Raw genomic sequence first — 21,701 nt, forward strand, 5'->3', positions numbered from 1 at the left:
AAGAAACAATATTTAAAGAGACTTTATTTACATAGGCTTCATGTCCTGCCAGTAGCCTCTCCAGTGAGAGTCTATTTAATAAATATAAGAGTAAAGGTTCAAGTTGCTGCCTGGATCTCCACTGCTTCCTGCCTGGGAAGCAGCATCTTTTTTTTAATTGTATAGGTCCCTTTTTTGTTTGTTTGTTGATATTGACTTTGTCTTCATCAGAACCACTGCAGCTGTTAATGTAACCGTAGCCTGTCATGAGGGACATGATGGAAAGCTTTCTCAAATTGTAAATAAATTATACCTTATGTACTGCCATTATTGACTTTCTCTAGTGGTTTCAATGGCTCCAAGCTCTGGTGGTCTAGACCATATCCCTTTAGGCAAGATATCCCTTCAGGATATTTCCCTTCAGGCATGATATGCTAGTTGTAGTTGTTACAGTATTACTTTAATTTTATTCCAAATTGCCCCTCATTATTGTGTTTCCTTTGCTTTGCTCTTTACAAATGTATACATAATGAGTCTGTCGTTTCCTCAGCCAGCAATCTAAATTCAACACCTCAAATACAGCTTCTCTATTGAATACTTTTTTTAGTGTATAAAAACTGTCCATAAAGTCTCAGGACAGGTATACAAGTGTTAAAAAGATGGGAATATCAGAATTTAGTTGATAGTCATAACTAAGTGACCTAATCCCAGTATTATACTAAAATGCATCCTCATCACCCTATCAGATGATATAAACAAATAGGACTGCACTGAATCCTGAAGGTCAACTGATTCAGGATCTGTCAGCGCAATAGAAGAAGTGAATTTCAGAGCTGAAGGCCCTTCATTCAGAATTCCCTGCCAATAGCCACTGTATTTACAATTAGTCCATGAATGCAAATGTTCCAGTTGACCTCAGCTATCATGGCAGACCACACACAGAAAAGCAATTTAGTTAATTTTGATCTTTCAAAACCCTGCTGGTGCCTAACAAATTTTCTATTATAATTCCCACTGGGCTACATACTTCATATTCATCAATGCTGTTGTTGTTGTCCTTTACATCATTTCCTGTGGGAGTATCGGAGCATTTATTATCATTGTTGAAAAAATTGTAGGACAGCTTCTCAAGCTCACAAAATCCATAGAGCATTTGCCATGTTCATATTTCCTAATGAATTCCATTATTTTTACTTTTAAAAAAATTAAAAACCTCACATACGTGTAAAGAGTCCAGACTATGCTCTTTCACCAATATAAATCTGTTTATAACTCCACATACTGTAACTAAATTGCTCCAGAGTCACACCTCAAAGACTCTGAAACCACAAGGAACAAACATGATCATCCAATCTGACCATCTCATCCATCCACTCCTGTAGAAGGGCCATAGTCTTGGGCTGAGTTAATGAAGTCCTCAAATCTTGATTTAATCACTTTGTTATAGAGAATCCACCATTTTCTCTAGTTCAAAACCAGCAAGTGACCTGTGCCCCACATTGCAAAGGAAGGTGAAAAAAATCCCCCAGGATCTCTGTGAATCTGACCTGTGGGTTAATTCTTTCCTAACCCCAAATATAGTGTTCAGTTAGACCCTGTTGCCATATGAACACCTGGGAAAGAATTTTCTGTAGTAATTCAGAGCCCTCCCCATCTAGTGCCCCATCTTTGGCCATTGGAGATGTTTGCTAGTAGCAATTACAGATGGGCCATTTCATCATACCATCCTCTCCATAAATGTATCAAGCTCAGTCCTGAAATAAATTTCTTTTGCCCCTCTCCCCCAACTCCCCTTGAATGGCTTTTCCAGAATTTCATTCCTCTGATGGTTAGAAATGTTCATCTAATTTCAAGTGGTATTGGCACTATCTTTCCCCTTGTCTATTCTCCTACCCTTTGTTGTTCCTTTCTCCATTGCTGTATTCTCTTTTACTTGATTTTCCTCCCGCTCTATATTCAAATTGTGAGCATCTCCCAACTGTCTCCCCTGAATTTCTAGTTTAAAGCTCTTTTAAATTAGTTGTGTCAACCTCCACCCCAGAAGTCTTTCTCTCCATCCCATGAGAGCAGTCCTCCGTCCATGAATGCCCCTCTGTATAATTGAGATTCAAATCTGGCTCAAGAAGTCTTATAACTGTCTCTGATATCAACTACAGGATGAGTACTTAAGAGTGTCAGTCAGTCCTTGAATCATCACCATTCACGATCCTCTCTCCTAATAACCTTTGTTGCAGTTGCTATCTATCATATATATTGATTTATAAGTATAGCTTATCGTCAACCCCTCATTCTGCTTACAACATTATACCATTGCTTACTTCTTCAGTTTCTTCCAAGTCTTCAAGATGTCCTTCACCTTTGACTCTTACCCATTTTTTCTACTCTTGTCTCTCCATTTTCGGGAAGGGTGTGTGTGGTTACAGTAGGGAACTTGTAGTCAAGCCTCTTGAGTAAAGCTGGCAGTAAAACAAGATTAATTTTTTTCAGAAAGAAATTGAAATATTTCAACCAGTTCTACTCTTCAATCACATTCCAGGCTCTGAAATGAAATCCCTGTGTGCGATTAGATAATTCATATCCGCTCTGTGCCTCAGTTGCTCCCTCTGTAAAATGGAGGAAGTAATATCTACCTACCTGGGGGTATGGGTCTGAGATTCAACTTTGTAGAAAGCTTAGTCCTTTGATGAAAGGTGCAAACTATTATCTGGCTTCATTATAATTAAGGTTAACATTTTTGTCACAGTTATTTTTAGTAAAAGTCATAGGTTGCAGGCAATAAACAAAAATTCACAGGGGTTCAGCTGATCACCATATTTGGGGTCGGGAAGGAATTTTCCTCCAGGGTAGATTGGCAGAGGCCCTGGAGGTTTTTCACCTTCCTCCGCAGCATGGGGCAGGGGTCGCTTGCTGGAGGATTCTCAGCGACTTGAAGGCTTTAAATCATGATTTGGGGACTTCAACAGCTGAGTCAAGGGAAAGAATTCTTCCAGGAGTGGGTGGGTCAGCTTTTGTGGCCCGCATCATGCGGGAGGTCAGACTAGATGATCATAATGGTCCCTTCTGACCTTAGAGTCTATGAGGAGCCCGTGACTGGTCTGTGACTTTACTAAAAAATAATGAGGGGGAGGCAACATTGGGAAGGGGGCAGGGGAGGAATGACAGATGGAGACCATGGGGTGGGAGGTGCACTGCCCCAGATGCAGCTGTGTACTGGGGGGGAGCACAGCCCTGGCTTCAACCACTGACAGCTGAAGAAGTAATAAAGTCACAGAATCCATGACAGCCATGACCTCCGTGACTAAATGGTATCCTTAATTTTATTTTATTATTTTATATTTTATTATTATTTTAGTCTTACCCTGGTTAGTTGAACTAGACCTAAACAAAACCCTTTTGGGAGTCTCTCACCCTTCTTGGGACTATTGTCCTGCTACCTCTGAAGTTTTTACCACTATTTCAAGTATGTATCGGTGTGGATCCCACTATAGGTCTCATGTGTAAGACTGGATTTTTTTTTTACTAGCAGCATCGTTGGAGTTTGCGCCACTTCCTGCTGTGGCTCTTCCTTGGCTCCCTCTTGCCACCTGTGGCAGCAAGACAGATGCTGGTGATTGTCTGATCCACCAGTTCTTAGCTCCAGCTAAATTTCTTCACTTCTGATCTTCTACTTCCACCATCGTTAATTGATCACCAATGTCTGAACCGAACCTTTCTGGTGAGATCCCCCTGTACAGACCTCCCCAAGTTGGTATGTTTATCCTTCTCTGGGAGGACTCACAAATTATATTTCTTCATTCCAGAGAAAACGGGGGTCTTTGTCATATCCTAGACATGGAGCAACACCATAACTTGACATTGCAGCCAGGTGAGATACCAAATTCAGAAGAGCAGTACTTCAGTCTGACTGACTGCAGCTGAAACTCCTCACTCCCACTGTCTTGGGAGGATACTGCTTGCTGTTCACCTACAGTGGGATCTGCACTAACACATACTCAAAGAAGAAAGAACAGTTACTTATCCTACAGAAACACTGGTTCTTTGAGATGTAGTTGGTGTGGATTCTCCATCCCTCCTGCCCCGTCTCTACTTTTCAGAGTCCTCAGCTGCACAGGCTGTGAATTTGGGAGGACCTGAGGGAGGATTGTGACCACCTCATCTTTTATGGCCTTGTATGAGAGCAAGAAGAGGCACATGGTGCATGCAGATACTGCTGCTCAAAATAATCCAGTCTTGAGGCAAATAGGCCCCTATATTGGGATCCACACTGTCAACGTGAAGGTACTTTTGGGTAAGTAACTGTTCTTTAATTTTTCCACAGAAACCCTTTTGGGTTTGTGTTTTTCCTTGCAGCCTCCTGACTGTCTCTGCTTACCAACTTGCTCCCCAACACACCTGTGTATCTACTGCTGGTCCCAAGCTTCTTTAACTACAGTTCTCACCGGCTGTTGCACCTATGGCAGTGCTTCAGGCTCAGCAAGGGTTTTACTGCAGGCAGCAAATGCTTGAGCTAACTTTAGTTTGACATGTGGATTATTATGCTAATAACTTCAGGTTATTTCCTTAGATATCTTGTTAGTCTTCTATTTTTACAAGTCTCTTAAAATATTTTTGGCTTTGTTTTACAATTTAAACAAAATATGATGGTATTCACATAAAGAAAAATCTGGTATTTGTTTTAACAAGCTATTTAATTGTATTCATGGGGGGAAACCATTAGTGTTACCTCATTTCAAATAATTATTTTAATGTATGGTTTTTGTGAGACTCCCTCTTACAAAGTGGCATATTTGAAATCCAGATGCAATTTTTCCATCTCTTAAGAAAAATCTAGGTGATGTTTAATTTGGTGTATTAAACCTGTGAAGCAAATTTTACCTTTTATGTGTAGTATATGTTGGTACCCACAACTACAACCCAGAATTTTCAGACATTTTGGCCTTAAAATAGGCATCTAAATCCAGATTTAGGCCACAAAGTTTGAAAACGTTGGCCTCTATGTTGTAAAATCTCTATTTGTAGGCACAGATAACAGTAGCACATCAAAAAAAGTTCATTCCATCTTCAGAGAGATTCTCTGCACTTAAAACAGGGAATGCTACTAGAACCAGAATGAATTTTGTGTGCTGTTCTGTGCTGACCTCAAGGATCCGTGCTGGAGCCTCTTTGCCAGATAGATTCCTCTGAGACAGACGTTCTTTAAAGGTGCTTTTGTCTGCCATGCTCTCTTGGATCACAGATGTGCTGACTTGGAAACCATCGTGACCTTTGCCTACCAGGTTGCAGGAAATGCATGTTTCTTTTTATCACTAATCAGCTTTCCAGCTGGAATATTGTATCTTCCGGAACAGCCACATTTCAGAGGTGACCTAGAATATTGTCTCGTATCACTTGACCAATGGCAAGGGCATTACAGGATCACTGAAAGAGTTCTTATATGGTCATCAGGAAATGGCCCAACTCAGGGCTGCTACAAACCTAGTAGAAATTTCTCTGGTATGTGTTGCCTCTCAAGATGTATGTGACACCACTGTTGTGTGCTTTTGTTTACAGTGCTGATAGTTTTGTAGCAGTTAATGGCTGGGATAGTAACCAGTGAGAAAGTATCAGGGGGTAGCCGTGTTAGTCTGTATCTACAAAAACAACAAAGAGTCTGGTGGCACCTTAAAGACTAACAGATTTATTTGGGCATAAGCTTTCGTGAGTAAAAACCTCACTTCTTCGGATGCATAGAGTGAAAGCTACAGATGCAGGCATTATATACAGACACATGGAGAGCAGGGAGTTACTTCACAAGTGGCGAACCAGTGTTGACAAGGCCAATTCAATCAGGGTGGATGTAGTCCACTCCCAATAATAGATGAGGAGGTGTCAATTCCAGGAGAGGAAAAGCTGCTTCTGTAGTGAGCCAGCCACTCCCAATCCCTATTCAAGCCCAGATTAATGGTGTTGAATTTGCAAATGAATTTTAGTTCTGCTATTTCTCTTTGAAGTCTGTTTCTGAAGTTTTTTTGTTCAATGACAGTGACTTTTAAATCTGTGATAGAATGACCAGGGAGATTGAAGTGTTCACTTACTGGCTTGTGTATGTTACCATTCCTGATGTCCGATTTGTGTCCATTTATTCTTTTGCGGAGGGACTGTCCGGTTTGGCCAATGTACATGGCAGAGGGGCATTGCTGGCACATGATGGCATATATGACATTAGTGGATGTGCAGGTGAATGAGCCCCTGATGGTGTGGCTGATGTGGTTGGGTCCTCTGATGCTGTTGCCAGAGTAGATATGGGGACAGAGTAGGCAACGAGGTTTGCTACAGGGATAGGTTCCTGGGTTGGTGTTTCTGTGGTGTGGTGTGTAGTTGCTGGTGAGTATTTGCTTCAGGTTGGGGGGTTGTCTGTAAGCAAGGACTGGCCTGCCTCCCAAGGTCTGTGAGAGTGAGGGATCATTTTCCAGGATAGGTTGTAGGTCGTGGATAATGCGCTGGAGAGGTTTTAGCTGGGGGCTGTATGTGATGGCCAGTGGTGTTCTGTTATTGTCCTTGTTGGGCCTGTCCTGTAGTAGGTGATTTCTGGGTACCCGTCGTGCTCTGTCAATCTGTTTCCTCACTTCCCCAGGTGGGTATTGTAGTTTTACGAATGCTTGATAAAGATCTTGTAGGTGTTTGTCTCTGTCTGAGGGGTTGGAGCAAATTCCAAGCCCTAAGATACAACCGAATTTGCTCCAACCCCTCAGACAGAGACAAACACCTACAAGATCTTTATCAAGCATTCGTAAAACTACAATACCCACCTGGGGAAGTGAGGAAACAGATTGACAGAGCACGACGGGTACCCAGAAATCACCTACTACAGGACAGGCCCAACAAGGACAATAACAGAACACCACTGGCCATCACATACAGCCCCCAGCTAAAACCTCTCCAGCGCATTATCCACGACCTACAACCTATCCTGGAAAATGATCCCTCACTCTCACAGACCTTGGGAGGCAGGCCAGTCCTTGCTTACAGACAACCCCCCAACCTGAAGCAAATACTCACCAGCAACTACACACCACACCACAGAAACACCAACCCAGGAACCTATCCCTGTAGCAAACCTCGTTGCCTACTCTGTCCCCATATCTACTCTGGCAACAGCATCAGAGGACCCAACCACATCAGCCACACCATCAGGGGCTCATTCACCTGCACATCCACTAATGTCATATATGCCATCATGTGCCAGCAATGCCCCTCTGCCATGTACATTGGCCAAACCGGACAGTCCCTCCGCAAAAGAATAAATGGACACAAATCGGACATCAGGAATGGTAACATACACAAGCCAGTAAGTGAACACTTCAATCTCCCTGGTCATTCTATCACAGATTTAAAAGTCACTGTCATTGAACAAAAAAACTTCAGAAACAGACTTCAAAGAGAAATAGCAGAACTAAAATTCATTTGCAAATTCAACACCATTAATCTGGGCTTGAATAGGGATTGGGAGTGGCTGGCTCACTACAGAAGCAGCTTTTCCTCTCCTGGAATTGACACCTCCTCATCTATTATTGGGAGTGGACTACATCCACCCTGATTGAATTGGCCTTGTCAACACTGGTTCGCCACTTGTGAAGTAACTCCCTGCTCTCCATGTGTCTGTATATAATGCCTGCATCTGTAGCTTTCACTCTATGCATCCGAAGAAGTGAGGTTTTTACTCACGAAAGCTTATGCCCAAATAAATCTGTTAGTCTTTAAGGTGCCACCAGACTCTTTGTTGTTTCAGTGAGAAAGTATTCATTCTGAATGTTCTGTTTTGGTTTTCAGTGGGACTCTATTCTGAATGCTTTTTGATTTTCCATTTATATATATATATATATAATTCCTTTCAAGATGATCTACTATCATATCTGGGTCGACCTGCAAGTAGCAATGAATATTTTTACTCCATTGTATTTTTGGCTAGCTTCACATAATTTCATAATTATAGTCTTAAATGAGAGAGCCCTTAGTCAGCCCACAGAATTAATATGTAAAATCTCCTGTCTCTCATTTCTCACCCCTTTCTCACATCCACACACACATTGTCAAATTGGAAAGTTCATCAAGATTAGTGAAACCGGGTCAGGTTGATTAACAACCACCAATTAAACCATTCCCCAGCGAAAGACCTTAACACTTTTTAATTCTTTCTATTGGATGGAATGGATCTCAATACCTATTATACAGGCTGCCAACAGGGACACCAAGAATGCTGGAGTTTGACAAAGTAAAGCTGAGCTTGGTGGGTCAGCACTGACAATATATCTATACAAGTCTGTGATTCTGTTTACACAATTCTTTATGGAAAGCATTTAAGCAGCATATATCAAAAATAATAATATGATTATTTATATTAAAGTGAATTTCATGCTACAGTGATGACTGTGTGCAGGAAATGTTTGGGTTGGCTGAAAGCAAAGTGCATAGGTTTACTCGTGTGTTCTACACTATTATATAAAATCATGAGCATTATGATGTGAACCTACTGTACAATGTAAACTAACCAAGGAAACAGTGCACCTGTCAAATGCTGTTGGAAAACAGATATTGCAAAATCTGTCAAATGATAAGACTGATATTAATGTAAGCACCACACAGAGCCAGTGCTAGACATAAGCAGACCAAGTTATTGCTTGAGGCCCTGAGCAGCTCAAGGGGACCCCTTATTTATTATTAGTATGTGTTGTGTGGGCTTAGGGCCCCCAATGGGCTAGCACTGCCTTTGTCAGTACATCCAATAGGCTCTTATTAAACTGTTTAGATCAGTGATTGTTTGGCAGGGAAGGTTAACATTCTATATACTTTTTTTTTTTTTTTTTAGGTTTGCTCACATTACAGATGCGATCGGTATGTTACTATTCTCCCTCAATGAGTGAATGAGTAAGCAATTGATTATAAGGTAAAGCTTATAATCCAGGAGCCTAAAGCATTAGATCACATGTTAAAGGAAGCCAGTATGATATGTTGGGATATCTCAATTATATATTTTTAGAAGTGCCGTTTAAAGTGCAAAATGTGCTGGGTTGGAGTGAAGTCAGTGATGTCATACAGATCTCAAGAGGCAACAGATGCAAGAAAAATTCCTATTAGGTTTGTAACAGCACCAGTGACATCTAATTTGGGCCATTTCCTTCTAACCTGTCATGTGGAGATGGAATCTTCTATCCACAGAACGTATAGAACATGGTTAGCATAGTAACAGCACTGCAAGCTTCCCCATCCTGCTTTGCCAAACTCCAGGGGGACAGCCCTCTGCACCTGAAAAAGGAAATAGTTCAGTTTCTCTCTCTTTCATTTCTTGAGCTCTACCATGAAACTACCACAGTGGATTCCAGTGAACCTCTGATATGGTGATGGGACCTGGGCTGAGACCAACTGGCCAACTCTCTCCACATTATTGAACAGAAATCAGATGGTGTGATTTTCAACTGCTACTGCCTTGGGCTGGATTTGAGTAGGTTACCAAGAGGTGAGGGGCTTTCTAAACCAATATCAATCCCGTGAGCCATCTAATCTTCCCATCAAAAATAAATTATTTCTTGGTATACATAAATTGTCTTTGACCTGGATCCTCATCCATCTTGCTACTCAGTGGCATTTTTAGTACAGCCTTTGCATAAGAACCTTGTAACCAGCTATTTCTACTTTTCATAAGCACAGGTTTTCTACATATTGGATCATATAATGTTCTCATTTGCACCTATTGAAATCACTAGGATTGTACAGCTTGCTGAAGTCAGTTGAAAGACTCCTGTTGATTCTAATGGGCTTTGGATCAGGTCCTTAGTAAGAGCAGAATTTGGGCCACTACTTATTTCTGCATCCTGAATCTCCGTTTTGTCCATATCTGTACTTCAGTAGTACAATTCTATAACTTATTTTGAACTCTAAATGTGTATATGCTGCTCAGTTCTCCTGATAATTTTGCAGATGAAAGTACATTTTTAAGTAATATATGAATGAGTAGAATAAATAAGGGTATCTTTTTAGTTTTACTAGCATCTCAGATTTTTCTCATTAACACACACATTGCTGAGAAATATTCTGCTTGGGATTTCTCTCCCCCCCCCCCTTATAACTTCTCTCTTCCTTTTGATTGAGTAGGTCAGTAATGTAAACTGATAAACGGCAGAGAAACATGATGTGGACATGAAGACTTTGATCAAGCACATCACTTTAAAATGGCCTCAAGTGTGTGTGTGGGGGAAGCATGTGTACTCATGCACTTGTGTGTTTTATCCTGAGTTTTTTGTTTAGGCTTTTTCCTGGTTAAATATAACAGTATAAAACAAGAATCTACATATTGTGATATTGCTGAAAATATATTGCAAAATGACAGGGAAAAAAACATCCTATTAAACAGTGTATTGCATTGATTTTAACAGCAATATTTAGAGTGAGAGCAAACCCAAGTCTGCATTCCTTAGTCAAGCTGAGTAGTATCTACTGATGCAAATAGTTGCAGAGTCGGGGTGCAGAATTGGGCGCACAATCTACATTAGAATATGCAGGGGGTGCAGACTTAAACAGCACATTTAGAAGATTCCTGAAATTCTCTATTCTGATGATTGTTTATTTTTGGAATAGACTTTCTCTAAGCACACTTATTTATTTATATATTTATCTATCTATCTTAAATAGTTCCCTGATGCATAGAGATTAGCATAGATCCCTTCAAATGCCACTTGGCTTGGAATACATATTTACATTGTGCCTGGTTACAAAGAGTAGACCCTAGTAGATCTGCAAGCAATTATCAAACCAAGAAGATAAAACATAAAACCTTGTGTGCCTTTGTTGTTGTTCTTTAATTCTGCTAATCGCCCTAGGTAAAGATTAGCTGCTGTTGTCAATTTAATTCAGCTTCAAACAAAGCAACAAGGTCACTTTTTTTTTTTTTTTTTTTTTTTTTTTTTTTTTAGCAAACAGGATTGAGTTGTCATGTAGTTCTAATAGGCAGCACAGGGAATCATTAGTCCACCTCAAGTCCCTGACTGATGGGCATTTCACTTCAATCATCTGACTGAGTACTAGTGGCCCAGTACTATTGACACCATGTCAGAGCTGAGAGAAGATGCCTTAATCGGCTCAGACACTCTCTGCATTGATTTGACAAGCTGCTGTAATGACCTTCTTGTTTTTCCGAAGGATTACTGTTTACCCAGGGAGGTGCTGCTGACTAAATGTACTGCATTGTCATGGAAACTATTATTGTTGCATCTCGATCCCATTAACGCTGTGGTGTGTGACATTGATATGAGACACTGAATATTTCAATGAAGCACAGTCCACTTCAATAATACTAATCTCTGCCCATTAATCAGGCTTACAAAATCTGTGGCTAGCTCTGCACTCCTTGGCCAATAGGAATTAAAGAACCAAGGCCTGCTTAAGGTTCTGTTCTGCCCATTTGGATATCTCATGCAGCCCAGATTTTTCCCTTAATTTGAATGAAAAAGTGCTGCTCTCCATTTCTAGTCTAAATTTTGTTCTGCAGCTCAGGAAGCTTGCCAGGAATTCAGGAAACATATGGTCAGAAATGGGGGAGAAAGCCAATGAGAACAAGAGAGGAGGGGAAAAATGGGCTCAAATGTGAATGTTATATCTGCAAGGGCAGAATGAGTATATGGAACATTTTGTGCATTACACTGGAAGCTTATCAGTCAAGGAATAATACCATGTTATTTCCCCTCAAATGGCTTATTTCTTTGCAGTTTTAAGATGATGGTAGATGAAAGACAAAAAAGTGGAAAGCCCTTTGCCCTATGTAAATTGGCCTACATCGATCAAGCAGATTTTTTTTCTTCCAGCCTGGCATTTGAGTAGCTGATCCTATGGTGGAGCTCTCCTCCCAAAATGAGATTCCTAATACTATCATTCTAGGCACAGACTAAGAACAGAGTTGCCCATCCAGTGACCAAGACAAAAGGAGCCAGTAGCAAGAAGCAAATAATCCTGACAAGAGACCCTATAATGTGGAATTTTAACTTACGACATCTGTGTTCTTGGAAAAAGCAGGATTGGAGGCTCTCTCTCATGCTTAGAAAGGGAGGCTTGACCCTTGGCCACAGTTTGAAAGGTCTCTAGCATCAAGGGATGGTTTCTTTAGCAGTGGTTGGAGTATTGCATATTTTACAATGGGTGGTAGCTTCTCCTTAGCAGAGGAAATGCAGACAATTTCTGTTACTAGTGTTCAGTTCTGCTATTAGTGTCCTCTCTTTCCCCACCTACCCAGGTAGGGCAGGGATCAGAATAACAGGTGGAATGCCCTGACAGCAATCAGAGCTACTGTGTAATGACTATTAGGTTTGTAAATGGGCTCAGGTGTTGGAAGGGATGGTGGTGTGTTCCTGATCTCACACTTTTAGCTATTTCTTGGTAGCCTATGAGGCCATTCCTCATGTGGGTGATCTTCTCTGTGAAATAAGAGAAGTGCTAGGCTCTGTGGTTGAGGGGAGGTGTGACACTTTGGGCTTCACCCATGCCAGTAAAAGGGTTTCAGTCAACTCGTACTTTGCAGTCCTGTATGCCTTAAATCTATGTTGATGTGGCTCATGCCCTTTATATTGTTGGCATACAAACAAGACTGTCATTTACATTGTTAGCATACCATCGCTGCCACTGCCTATTTACTCTTCACAGGGGGGCTTCAACAACCCTTCCAGCCCTGAGATCCACCAAAACATATTTCTCTGCAAAGTTCAATCCCTCTCACTGTAATACTCAAAAAACCTTAGCAAACTCGCTGCTCCTTGAACGAGCAGCCTGTTAGCTTAATTGGGGTTAACACATCTTCCACGCCAACACACAGCACTGATCTGGTTGATAGCAAAAGTAAAACAAGTTTATTAACACCAGAACAGAGTTAAGTGAAACCAAGTAGAAGGGATAGGGATAGAGATGGTTACAAATAAACAGAGGTAAACATAAGATTCTAAAGCTTAAGTCTAACTTAACAAACTGCAGTCTTCTGCTCCAAGTAGTTTTCTCACCACAGTCATTCTTCCAGCGTGGCTGGCCAGTCTTTAGCCAGGTTCCAACACAGAGTCCAAAGTGCTTGGATTCTTTGCCACCTCATGTGAAGGATTTCCCCCTCCCCCTTCGCTTATATCTTCCCAATGATTATTGACCCTGCACAGGAAGCAGGAAGGCTTCCTGAAGGTGTAGTCTCCATGCCCAGTCGAGGTTAAGTGGGCATCCCCCCACTCACTCACCTGGCTTTGTTTGCCTTGCATATAACATACTTTTCATTGGCTTAAGTCACACCTTGTTTGTATGTTAACCATGCATATATCACACAAGAATATTAATGACCAGTGAGTTACTAGTTTCCCAATGATATTTTACAAGACCCCTTTTAAAAAAAATATCATGACAACAGTGTGTGGGGTGCAGTGAACTGGTCAGGTCAGTTGAGACTCACTGCTACCTACCAGGGAGCCCCTTACCCTCTGACACTAAGGTGCTCTTAGGGCAAGAGGTGGCAATATATATTTCTGATGTGACTTGTGGTCTGGAAAATGTTTGCAGAGCATAGGTTTGCTGCCTCTGTGGAAGAGAAGTCTAGGGTCCCTTTGCTGCTCCTTTCACTGTTTGTTGGAGAATCATCCTGATCTTTGTGGGTGGTGGAGTGGAAGGAGAGCACTGTGGAATTTGGAAGTGCTTGTGTTAATTGAGTAGTTTTTTCCATAAGCAAGTTTTGGAATCTGGGAAGGTTCAAGACAGTCTGGTTAGCGAAGCACAGTGGTGATGGTTTCTTCTTGAATTGCAAAAGCAAGAGCTCTTTTTTTCCACCACCAAGAGGAAGTGGTCTGATCAGAATAGGGGGCTAGTTCTTTCATTTCTTATGTCCAGCCCAGGGTATGGCTGACTGTGAATGTGGCCACCAGGACAACATAATCCAGGAATCCTGACTCCCAGTACCATGATCCTAACCAAACAACCTCCTTTTCCTGTGCCACATGCTGTTAATATGCTTATAAAAATACAGCCCTGAGGTTGTGTGCACAAAATAAGTAAGCATAAATAAACATAATTAGTGGTATTTGTTTAATTCTTTAGGGGTTAACCTCATGCATTTATACATCTTTTTGCATAAGATGTATACATATTTCATACACTGAACAAAATTTGTTTTTATACACATGATGTCAGAAAGGAAAAGACAGGAATATGTGCTATGTTCAAATAGATCATATGGGGTTCAGTTAAATAAATATTAAGATGACAGACTCCAGCAGTGATTCACTGTAAAATTGCTAATAGACAGTATGTTGTCTGTTGTTTCCATATTGCATTACCAGTGATTCAAATTAAAGAATGAGTGAATGTAGGATTATTGTGTCACTTTAAATTGAAACATATTTCAAAGTGATACTGTAGCATAATTGAAGAATACCTATATGGCATCTGCATGTTGATGCTGTAATATATTTAGCCAAGAGAAATACTGCACATGGCCAAAATACTGCTAATGACATCCAAATTAGAAATGTGATCATCTTTTTTTTCTAGTGATGCTCTTGAAAAAGACCCTTAAGGCTAGCATGGAATATGTAGACTTGTTCCTTTACTTCCCTTGTAATGTCCATTTCTGTCTGTTTTTCCTTTATAAGAAAGTTTGCCTTGTCTTGCTCAAGCACTGTGGGATATCCCTCTAATGCTCACACTTCTTTTGTGATACTTTTTAGTGAAAGGGGATTTTGGAGATATTAGAACTAGGGGAACTCCATGGTCTTTTGACTAGCAGTCAAGACCTAGTAGGCTATCCCTGGATCTACCCCTGTATAGCCACTGCTGTGATTCATTTTACCAAGGTGTAAAATGGGTATTGTGAGGCTTAATTAATGTCTGTAAATTTTTTTGAAAGTCTCTGGTGAGAAATGCTATATAAATGCAAAGTAGTCATTCATTGAAGAATTTTTTTTCTGATCAAATATGGTTATTAGGTATTTTATATTATCAACATCAAGAGTGATGCCTTTGTTTGGATTACTTGGATTTCTGTCAGTTAAACATATGTTGGATCCCATGTGGTCCAGGCTGGAGGATCTCAATAGGGTGAGGAGGTTTGTGGGGTTTTTTTTTTTTTTGTCTGAGAACAATATTTATAAATGCAGTATGCAAAGCTGATGGTCTGAACAGAGTGTTGGTGACTTAAAAAAAGTCATTAATCTATTTAGAGATTAACTAAAATGAAAAAAATCAGATCTAAAATTGTTAACCTTGGGTTCCAAATTTGAGCTCTGATCCAAATTTCACAGCTAGCCTCAATCACTCTCTAATGGCCAGGACAGCCTCCCACCCCGAATCTGAGATCCTGGGCCCTATATTTTGAGGGGTTAGAAATCTGGATTCTTGTTTCATGATTCAGACCCATCTCTACATATTCTGAGGTACAGAATAGGGTCTCTTCCTGTACATTTTCCATTATGCTACCATTTACTGCTGGGAAAAGCATAATTCTTTGAGACAAGAGATTAAGAATAGAAGCCTCAGTTTTAAGCTACAGAAGAAGGGGAGTGATTTTCCAAAAGCAGGAAATCAGGTGGTTGCATGCTCAGGAGATCTGTAAATAGGCCAATTTGATGTTCCAAATGGGAGATTTACCTCAGTAGCATTCAAGTCCTTACCATATGTAGTCAGTACATACTATATGTTCCCATCACAAACTACTCTTCTCCAGTCATAATTGACACCAGTTTGTATCCTGACTGGCAGTCTCAAAATACAGCCCAAAGATTCAGTGAAGTTCATGTTGAGGCACATTGGCAGGAATGGCAAGAGCCACTGCCTTGTACTGTTTGATCTGTTGGTAAAGAGCTTCAGTCACAGGGTTTGTCTGATTATGGGCCTTGTTATGCAACAAAGAAATCTTCTCTTTCTGCCTTAGATTTGCCCCAACCTGCACAGGGACCAGGCAAAATTACAGATAGTGCTCCTTGATATCATGAAGGTTCAGAGTGAGTAAGGAGAAGGTAATGCTTTGAATCATCCAATGGAGCTAGCAAACTGGCTGTAGAATGTAGTGCAGTCTCAGCCTTTTAAGGGGTGATACAGCAGGTGAGCTCCCCTGGGATGCTGTGGATATCTGAATAGGCCACGTACAATATCTCTAGAATCCTCCCCCTCCATCAAAGGCTTGTGTCTTAATCACTCAAACTGATTCTCTAGGAAGCAGTATTTCTACTTCTTTAACGGTCAGGGCTCTTCCATGTATCCTGGGGTCCTATCATAAGAAATACAGGAGTTTATTTTCAAACCACAAGGACTAGGCTTCTACCCTAATTGTAAGACCATGCATAACTAGCATTGGGTTGTAACACTGAATGGTGGCAGCTAGCTACAACCTTGGTGAACTCGGTACTTGATAAATTAGCTTTAAGAGCTCACAGCCTGGAGTCCAGAGTGGATCTGCTGGAGAAGTGGCAAGGTCGGCAAAAGCAGCCAGACTAACTTGTCTTTTAAACTTCCTTATCCTATTATGGTATTTTCCCTTCCCCAAATAATCTTGTTGCTATTACAGTTAAAAATTATACCAAAAAAAGCTAGTGAAACATTTGATACTGTTAGGTGCAATGTGTGAACTTTGAGGCTTGGCTGACAAAAAGATAACTTGATACTGCATGCAAAGCAAGACAAACGGCAGCTAAACCAGCTGCTGCCTTGCATCTGAATGAATTTGAAGATGAGAAAGATGATTCTTTCTATAATCCAGCTGTGAACTTCTCTCAACCAAGCATGAATTGCATATCTTTTTTTCCCCGTGTGTGTGTGTGTGTGTGTGTGTGGTTTTTTTAAAAAAAAGTCAATTTGTTTAAAAAAAAAAATTAATTTTTTTTTTTTTTTTTTGAGGCATGAGTCGGATCTTGTATTGATTGTGTTCTTAACTCAGCATTTCTCAGCCATTGTAAAAGTCTGATTTCTCCTCAATGCATTGCTTGGCAGCATGCACTTATGCCATGTACACATGGGACCTGATCCTTCTGTCACTGCCACTCTTATAAACCATCAGTAACGCTATTGACTTCAATACAGTTTGCACCATTGTAAAACTGATGAGAGGGGAGAATCCAGCCCATGGATACTATTTGATGGTGAAATTGATTAGGCAGTGTATAATCTGCAGAAGAAGTGGTAGAAACCCAATTTGAGATGTTTAAAACTTGACTTGACTAAACAATAACTGTACAATGAAGAATAATCGCGTATTGGTAGGAAGGTGGAATAGGTCTCTTCTAACAGGTCCTTTGCATCTGTTGATTCTTTGAAACCATAAATCTGACAGTCCAAGTTCTTTAGATATGGTTCCCCTTGAAGGTTTGTCTGCATTTGCCATAATTCGAGCACTGCTGTTCGGTGCTGCCCAAATACTCTTCTACTTTGTCCAGATTAGACCATGTCACTTTGTTCCCTGTTGTTGTTTATGTTCTCCAAAGAAAAAGAATCACATCTTGTCTCACCAAAGTATTTTCACTTTCTCATCTGTGAAGGACAATTTAAACAGAGCTATTGCCTTAATCCACCTACTCGGAATTAGGTGGTTTACCTTTGGTTCAAAGATGGGGACTGCATGCCCTGTGAAAATCAAATCTTTTCCTCCCTTTTCTGCCTTTAGAGCTCTGCCACATGCCTTTAATATCTGCCATCGCTGCAATTGATAATCTGCCTTTTTCAGGTGCCACTGCTGGTTTTGATAACTCTCTAAAATATAGGCTCCTTCAAGTTGTGCAATGTGGACATTAATTTGCGCATGAATTTGATTATTTAAGAACATAAGAACGGCCATACGGGTCAGACCAAAGGTCCAACCAGCCTAGTATCCTGTCTACTGACAGTGGCCGGAGGGAATGAACCTAACAGACAGAGGCTAGGGACACCATTCCTTACCCATCCTGGATAATAGTCATTAATGGACTTAACCTCCATGAATTTATCCAGTTCTCTTTTAAACCTGTTATAGTCCTAGCCTTCACAACCTCCTCAGGCAAGGAGTTCCACAGGTTGACTGTGTGCTGTGTGAAGAACTTCCTTTTATTTGTTTTAAACCTGCTGCCCATTAATTTCATTTGGTGGCCCCTAGTTCTTATATTATGGGAACAAGTACATAACTTTTCCTTATTCACTTTCTCCACACCACTCATGATTTTATATACCTCTGTCATATCCCCCCTTAGTCTCCTCTTTTCCGAGCTGAAAAGTCCTAGCCTCTTTAATCTCTCCTCATATGGGACCCACTCCAAATCCCTAATCATTTTAGTTGCCCTTTTCTGAACTTTTTCTAATGCCAGTATATATTTTTTGAGATGAGTAGACCACATCTGTACTCAGTATTCAAGATGTGGGTGTACCATGATTCCTGCATTAGTAAGAGCATTGCTGGCAGATTGAGGGAAGTTTGGCACCCTCCTTACTGACTGGGACCCCAATACTCTTGCATCACTTAATCCTTCTCTGCTTTTCTGCAATCTCAGTTTTGCATTCCAGGATAGGGTGACCAGATGTCCCGATTTTTGGGTCTTTTTCTTATATAGGCTCCTATTACCCTCCACCCTCACCCCGATTTTTCACATTTGCTGTCTGGTCACCCTATTTTCCAGGATCCCGTGAGGTGTACAGTAAACTGTCCTTTATCCAGTGAAGGTGTGGATATTTTCATTCTCCTCCAAAGACTTCACACTCAGATCCTGCCATCTGGCTTGCATAACAAGATTTTCTCTCTTCTATCCTAGAACTGGAAAAGGTGTTTCCATCTTTTATCCTTTTTCTGACTAAACAAATTCATGGAAGTTTAGATTAAAGTCATATGTTGGTAGGGCTCATGCTGTAGGTGAGGTCAGGGGTACCTGGGGTTCTGAGTATTCTAACATGCTGTGTATGGCATCTAGGACCTGAACAAAACCCAGGTTGCTTTCTTGGTTGGTTTAATTGTTGGCATTTTTTTTCATTTTAGAAAGAGGTTCAAAGGTGAGGAGACTCCCAGAGTGAAGGATTAACGGTGGTATGTGCCTTGAAAAATCAGAAGCCAGTATTAGCTGTGAATGCTGTCCTGGAGCTGTGACAATTTATTATCCTCCATCAACCCAATCAGACAACGTTCGCACCCTCCCATTACACTCCGTCCTATTTAACTACATTGTATAGTGTTGATTTTTGTGTGTATAAAAGGTAATATGATTACTGTTTGATCACCTGATGATAAATCTGTGCTAATGTGGAAAAGTTTATTTTAAAAATGAAATTGATTGAATTTTTTAAACATAACAAGCATGCAGAAAACACATGTATCTGTGTTTGACTTAAAGAATGCCTTTCCCTTCCAGGGTGATGTTTACCCCAAGACCGCTAATACACTTGGATCCTTCTAGAAATTGTAACAATAAATAATCTGAATGGCTTTTGACTTCAGTAACGGACTAAATTTAAAATGCCTCTGCCTGGATAAGCGAGAAGAGAGGAATGGGCAGGAAGTATCATCTCACCCAGTGTTGCTACAATGTAGGCAGCCATAATTTAGTGGTAAGCATTTCTGACGCGCGTGAGAGAGAGAGGCATATCCTAGGTACCCCTGTATTCACACCCTACACACTACTGCAATAATATTTATACAAAATATGCCTTGTTAGGTATCATGTGAAAGCTAATATAATAGTTATTATGGTAATATAATTGTAAAATGCATGTGTTAACCTTATATGTGAAGTTATGAATTCCCTCTGTATGATATTAGTAGAACATGTTTAAGACCCGATAGCCTGGCCTAGGTAAAGGCGATAAACAGGACTGTCCTAGGCAAAGGAATGTGGGTTTATCTCATTTACATATTAGCAATAAACAAAGCCATATAGCTAAACCAGCAAGGGTTATCCTGATGTTGAACTCAAGAGACAGAGCATTAATGTGGCTCCTGCCTCCCAGAGAGACACAGGAGACTGAATCCCCAGGAGGCCTTCCAGACTTGTCAGACAAAGACATCCCTTTGGGGATATAAGGAACAGAGAGAGAGATTCCATCTTTATCCTTGATCTAGGGGAGAAAAACCAAGTGATTTTATCTGTGTGATGGGTCTTGGTCAGTGAAAGGCTGCAAAGGAGATTGGGTGCGAGAAACCATCTTGAGTAAAGACTGTAATTTGCTAGATTAAGTTTTAGAGTTTTAGATCTGTGTTTTCACTTTTATTTGCTTGTAACCACCTCTGCCTTTATCCCTTTTACTCGGTATCACTTAATCCCTGCTTTTTTGTTAATGAACTTGTTTTGCTTTCATTATAAATAGTCAGTCTGTATAAGTTCAGTAAGGAATGTTTTACTCGCTCTATAAAGGCAGCGAACCCAATGGTTTCTCTGTGAAGGTCCAGAGAGGAGGACTGGTCCCTGCAGTGAGATGATTTTGGGATGAATTCAGGGCTGGAAGGGTGCTAAGGAGTAAACAGCCTGCAAGGAGTAACCAGGTTGGGCAAAGCCAAGGTGCGGCCTGTGGGCTGCTGGCATACTGTTGGGGTCAGAGTTCTGGACCAAAGCTACATAGCCACAAGACACCCAGGGTTACAAGGCAGATGGTGACCAAACCCCTTACTGGCCTGGGTGAACCCAAAATGTCACTGTGTTTGTTCCACCATGTGGGAGTGGCAGGGCAGGGCAGAAGCTATGGCTTCATCCCTAGCGCAGTAGCTAGCACCAGGATAGTTGCACATCAAGGAGCACTTGCCACAATATGCGTTTTCTACTGTGCCTCTTACAAGCATAATGCCTTCACTCCATGCCAACTCAGTATGGCACTGAGACATTCCACATAATTTGACCTTTTACCTGGGCGTGAGAGAGGGGAATATTGCAAAATTAAAAGAACTGTTATCCTTTCTGTTAACTGAGACTCCTCCTTAGACTTCAGCCACAACATTCATCTTGGTCAACAGTGAACTATTTATACTGGTGCCCCTGGTTGGGTTGTCTGAGAGGATTGAACCTGAGACTTCTGGATTTAAAAAGCACAAGTTTCTACTGATTGAACTAAAGGACTAGGTCCAGCAGCTTAAAAGCAGTAGCAGATTCATCAGCCACTTACACTGTCCAGTCACTAAATGGGAACGAAGACACACTTGACCAGTGTGCAACATATTTTCCTAGATCACATTTTAAGACAAATATATAACCTGGTTTCCTCATAATCTCATTCCTCTGCTGTTTTTAGATGACATGTGAGCATCTCTACAGGATAAAGACTAACAACAATAAATGGATTAGGGTGTTTCTTAAATTTGTCCTCCCTCTCTACTAGCAGAGGGCCCCTTCCAATATGGTCAAATGAGGAGGGATGATGCCCCATCGTGTTAGAATGTCTGGGCTACTAGACTAAGTTCAAGGAATTCTGCCTAAAGGAGTAGAGAGAGAAGCCACAGTGTGCTTGGTCCAGTTCCTCTTGTTAGCATATAGACCAATCATGAGTAACACTGAAGCCAACCATGTCTGACCTTGGCTGCTCCAATTGGCTATGTGATTCTATGCAGCCCAGACTGCAGGATGATCACTAGCCATTGGCATTGGAGCCATCTTTTAGATACAATCCAGGAGTGAGGTGTTCAGAGGTTGTTGGTTTGATGTCTGCAGAAGTGGGGAAGCACATTTGAAGCTGAGATTCTGCATAGAAATTCTATTTTAAGGCCACCATTTCTGGGTTTATTGGGATTCTTGATAGCTTGT

This window comes from Malaclemys terrapin, chromosome 7, assembly GCF_027887155.1.
Source record: "Malaclemys terrapin pileata isolate rMalTer1 chromosome 7, rMalTer1.hap1, whole genome shotgun sequence".
Classification (NCBI taxonomy): domain Eukaryota; kingdom Metazoa; phylum Chordata; order Testudines; family Emydidae; genus Malaclemys; species Malaclemys terrapin.